Source organism: Vicugna pacos, chromosome 3 (assembly GCF_048564905.1).
Source record: "Vicugna pacos chromosome 3, VicPac4, whole genome shotgun sequence".
NCBI lineage: Eukaryota > Metazoa > Chordata > Mammalia > Artiodactyla > Camelidae > Vicugna > Vicugna pacos.
Genome location: NC_132989.1, coordinates 13291881 through 13297840, shown reverse-complemented (window position 1 = coordinate 13297840; position 5960 = coordinate 13291881).

The following is a 5960-nucleotide window of genomic DNA, read 5'->3' as shown; positions in this document are numbered from 1 at the left end:
GTTTTTTTTTTCTTCTATGTGGTCACAAAACAATTCTAAAACCTACTGTTTTTACCATTGAAATTTAAATTGTGAGATAGGTTTTAAATGTCTAGAATGCAACTGATAGGCTTTTCTTGAACTGTTAGGTTTTTTTTTTTTTGAAGTAGAGTTTTTTGTTTAATTTGTTTGTAAAAAAAGGAAAAACACACAAAAAAATTTTTTTTGAAGTCTGAATAACCCAAAACCGGAGCAAAACTGTTGTGCCTTCTATTTATCTTTGATTCCAGTCTTGGCAATTGTTTAAAGAAAGATAATAAAAAAAAAAACCCTAGATTTGTTCTGTCAGGTTCAGAGTATGTTGGGAATTGCAGAATCCCTCTTTTACCCTGTATGTCTTCTGTTCATTTATTATGCCTTATTCTGAAATTAAGTCTCAAACTGGAATGCCTTTCAGAACAGATGCTTCTGTAGAGGTCCTTTGTCCTGAATAGTTCAGCATTTGTATTGAGTTTTATTTCAGTGTCTATTCAAAGTCCTAATCGTAGCCCATTAGAAAGAGTGTGACTTTAATACTGGACTTCACAGATGTGCTCAAGTTTTTTTTTTAAATCATGGCAGTTTGGTAAATTTTCTATTTTGTTATGGTTCCCTTTTATTGATGGGATGCAGTGGGTGTTACTTGGAAATGGCCAATTTTTATTAAAATGTTTCTGGAAGAAAATTTAATCTGGCAACATAGACTAATACTCGTTTTGCATATAGCATGTTACTGTTGAGTGCTGTGGGTGAAGGTTTTGTTTATACATTTGTGAAGCAAGCCTTTGTGATGACTTGTCATTACTAATTGAAGGGCAATGAAGTTGTCAAATTTAACTTATTTCTTTTCTTCTTAACAGTATTCACCTTTAGGACTGTTTGAGGATAGTATATGAGTAGGAATAGGGAATGTTTTGTTTGTTTTGCTGTTACTGGGAAACTGGGTTTGCTGAAAAGTGTAGTCTTAAACTAAAGTGAAGTTTGATGTTATCAGTTGGTCCTCAGTACCTCAAATATTTGAAAATTGGCAACATCCCCTTTACATAAAGAAATTTACATAACTGAATCATATAGCTGTTTTTTGGATCAGTTTAAATTACTAACTGGTAACCACTTCATTTGACCCAGGCCAGGGATAATTGGAAGAAATTCAGCTTGCACTTTTGTAGCTTATATTAAGCTTGTGGTGGAAAGAAGAAAACTTAGCCTGAGTTGTTTTTGAAAGAAAAAAACTTTAACTTGTGGTAACTGTTAGGTGTTAAATTATGGATACCCTGAAATCGTTTTTTGTAAGTGAACACTAACCATGCTATTTAAAATAGAAGTTCTTCCTTCTCAGAGCATTAAGGGTACTAACAAGATGCAGTGTTTCTCAACTTGGGGCTGTTGTGCTATATCCTGGAGGACAGTTAGGTATGTGTGAGATTAGGGGCTGTGTTGGAGGGAGATGCACACACTGCTTCTGGCATTTAGTGGGTGGGGGCCAGCGATGCCAAATGTTCTGTGAAATGAAGCAATCCCATTGAGAGCTTAGATATCCCTACTCCTGTAATTCATGGTGGGCAGGGTGGCGGAGTAGGACAACTCGGGTGAAGACTCACTCCTCTGAGATAGTGTCTCAGAAAAGTAAATTAGCAAGTAGAAATCTCTCAGGAATTACAGTGACATCTGCTGTGAGGAATTAATAGTCTCACTTTATTTGTACCAATGTGTCTGTTTTAAATTTGGACAGGTTAGTAGCAGTATACTAGACGCTTGTAACTTACTGCAGGGAACTTTTGCATAATCACAGAAAAGAAGAGTTTGCTTCAGTAATTTCAAGTTACCAGAATTGGAATATTGTGGAGTTTTGAATAGCATTGGACTTTATAAATAGGAATCATGGTTAACACTATTAGGAATCCCGATGCCATTGTTCACATTGTTGCTGATGGAATAAACGTGACGCCCTAGAATACACATACATTCACACATTGAAAGTGAAAGTAAAGTAGGTTAGGGCAGGTCTTGTGTAGGCAGCATCAGCTTATCACATTCAACACAATTTGTTGTCAGTAGGAATGACCCAGTATACTGTTCTGCTGAGCTTAAGGCCCTTTACCCATGAATATTTAAACTGGGTAAGACTAGTTTGGTTCAGTGGGTCTCAGTCTTTTAAGACGTGTTGAAAATAAATCAGTCTTGGGCCATATGAAAATACTTTTGTTTGCTTTCACGGTGAGGTTTGGCTTAACTTGTGTTTCCTGCATTCTCAGCTTTTTGAGCTGTTGCTGGGGAGTGGTGAATTGGATACTACAAAAATAATTATATGGCTTTTTGGGTGAGTAGGTTACTACCACAGTGTTAGTTGAATTGCACTTTAGTTTTAGGTTAGAAAACTAATTTTCACAACTACCCTGTGGATTAGGTACCATTCCCCCGCTCCCCCCCCCCCCCAATAGATGAAGTGACATCAGAGCAGTTAAAGGACTTGGGCCTCAAAGTCATCCTAGTAGCAAGGAGCAGACTGGCCTCCATAACTGAATGCTTTTCCTCTAGAACCATAGTGCCTGCGTATTTACATTTAAATCACAGTAAGGGAACAGGACATGACCATGGTAAATAACTGCCCTATAGAGACTAGACTGGTGTAAAACATTCAAAGCAAGGTTACTTACTGTTCTCTGTTCCTTTAGGATAAGCAGGATAAGTAAACATTGATTTTGTAGGGCTTGTTTTGATCTGCAGATTCTATGGTAACAGTAATAGTGACTTACTAGATTTTCTCATCTGTTTGATAACACATTTAGTTCCACTTAATCTAGATGTGGAAGATGAACAAACTTGTATTATAGCATCATCCCAGGTGAGTTTTTAACAGTTGTGTTTTGTGCTTACACCTGCCATCTTCTGATACTTTTCTTCATCCCTTTGAAAACCCTTGTAGAGTTTAATGATTAGTGGAAAACATGGCACTTTATAGAAAAGTTTGTTAGAATCTATATCAAAGTTTTAAATTTGTAGGCCATTTTTGCTGAGTGGCTTATTTCTTTTAAGAAAATGGTTGGGTTTGTCGAATCTACTGATCTAAAAAATATTTATATTAAAGTTTATTTGTATGCTACTTAATCTCTACAGGAACGGCACACAAATGAGATAATTGTTGAATTTTTTAGTATAACAGTTTTGAACCTTGTGAATGAAGCAACTTCAACATTTATTTGAATAGGGGTTTCTAGGTTACTGCCTAATATACCATTAATTGGCAGTGGACCATTAGAGTTAGTCTTGAAATGTTTTAGAAACCTTAAGGAATGAAAGTATTAGAAACTTAATGTCTTATGTGGGATAAGGTTGCTGAGAAAGTAATGGCCATGTTGTACTAGATAAATGAGGATTTCTGGTTTTAAGGTAGGTAGTACCTTTTGGAATTTGTATTTGTTTGCTGTGGTATTGAGGTTCTGGGGACCAAGCGTAGAATTGTGAACTCTTCGTAGACTACATTAAAGGAGAAATGGTGGCACATGTAAGATGTAAACTTTTATTTACAGTCTTTTTAGTGTATGTGTATCTAGCTCAGGATAATGCTCAAATTAGACTGCTTTGCTTATGCTTTCATAAAACGGTCTTTCATAATGGCCTAAGTGAGTAGCAGGCTGATTAAGAGGTGGGCTAAGCTGGTTTCGGTTTTGATTATGTTTCTGTATTGGCTTAGAATCAAGATTGTTCGCCTTTTTGATTGCATGACTTGTTTTTAAAACCTTGGACAGTCTACCTTCCTCCAGTTTCCACTTGAACCTGGTGGTTTTTTCAGTTCCCTGTGAGAGGAAAATAGTATTGGAAATCAGTTCCACTGTTACCCCATAAACCATGTGACGTGGCCAGTTACAGAAATCTGTACATGTTTAGAACTTTGCAATATGTCCACTGTTGCAGATTCCTAAGGGATTGCATCCCGTTTTGAAAAAAGTAAATTAAGGATTAAGGGATGCTTACCAAAAATTCACTATTGAATTACTTAAAGAAGTATTTATTTCTCAGAAACCCACTTACAGGAAGTTTGCCTCTATTTTTGGTAGTAATTATTAAATTAATCTGGATATAAGTTTTGACTATTGCTGTAATTAACCACTTTGGTTACTGATACTCCACCTAAGCTTTGAAATGACCAGTTTGACTTTAGATTTGGTTTAAATTCTGAAATGTTTTTATAAAGAATGATGCTTTTAAATGAAGACACAAGGAAGTAGTGAAGAAAAAAAGGACTTCCTTTCTTTAAAGATTCAATGCATACTTTATGTGTTCTACATAACACATAATGTTAAAAAATCATATGGGTAGATCGTGGATTTTGAAGAGGAGTAGGGGTGGAGGTGGAATTTACCTGATGGAATAGGAATCATCCGTTTATATAGAAAAAAAATCATAATTTTCAGTGAGACATGTCAGAATAAGGCCTTTAAGTTTTTCTTTTCCCATTCTGATTATTAACAGAAGAAACAGGAGAGACTCAGAATTCTTTGAATCGTAGAGTGTTAGTGCTGGAAAGGACTAAGGTGATTTGTACGCCTTCATTTTTCAAAAGATAGACTGCCTGTAGAATTATTGATTAGTGCAGAGTTTCAAATAAGCTTATAGAAGTAACGTGGAGCACCTTCAGGAATTGCCAGTCTGCCCTAGGTTTGCTCTTGGAAGCCAGAACTGTTACAGGTTAGGATGTGGGGAGAAAAGGGAAGGAGTCAAAAATTTTATATGCTCACCCAGTTGCTTGTCTTGCTTGTTTTCCATACCCAGGTTTTCTCTCTTTTCTTAGAACTGTCTTAATGCCCAGTTCTACCAGGGCCTGTTGTCAATAAGGACATTAACTTGTGCTCCCCTCAGGGATGGGTTTACTACTAGCTGTCAGAAAGCTATTGGGTATCCTAATGTGTTAATAGCTGAAACTCAGCTGTAATTTTCTCCTGAATCCTTCAGCATTTTGCATTCTGTACATTGTGGTGCTTTTTCCACCTTGTATTGTATCTGTAAGCTCCTAAGGGGCAGCAGTTTGGTCTTAGGCATGTACCCTGATCAGTGCCTGCAGCACCATATATGAATCAGGCTCTAATCTTCCTTTCCAGTGATTTTGCTGTTCTTCACGGAAGGATGCTCCAGCCATGCTGAGCTACTTAACAGATCCTCTAATAAGCCAGGCATTGCTGATTCTGTGGCTTAAAGTGCCTTGTCTTCCCTGAAGGTAGACTTGCATTTGCATTGCCCCTCACCCCCCCATCTCTTGCAGTCAAAGCCACGTTTTTTTCAAGACCTAGTTCCAGAGCTTGTTTTTTCCTCCCTTAAGAGAGAAAAGATTTTTTATAGGAGTGGCTAGCCCGTTTTTAGGGGTTGATTTGGCCAGAATTTGAAGCGAGGAACAAACTTACTCTCATCTGCTTTCCTTCCACATCGTCCCTCCTGTGAGATGTCCCAACCTTCATTTAAAAATACGTGTTCCTAGAATACTTCATACCTTTCTCATAGCTTATAACTTACCCTTTCAACCTAGAATTAGAACAGACGCATGTCTGTTTTACTACCTTACTAGACCATAAGCTCCTAGAGGACAAGGACTGGAGAATTCACCTCTGTTCCTCCAGGAGGCACAGTGACTTGCACAGAGGCGTGCTTAAGTGGTGACTCATTGAGTTGAATAAATTAGTGTATTTTGGTTTATATTCTCACAGATGGCATGCTTAGAGATCAGACTTACTGCAATAGCTTTTAGTCACTATGGCATTTTGGAGTGGAGGGGATTGTTGGGAAATTTTGAAGGGTGGGCAAAGAAGGGAGGAAGTCATTGGTCATCGTGAGGTACTTCCATCCCTGGTCTGGGTAGTTAGCTCTTCTTTCTGATTGTGCCCAGTGTATCCGGGGTACTTCGTTTCTGTGCACAAGACCTATATGTGCCAAGTTTCATTTCGTTTCAC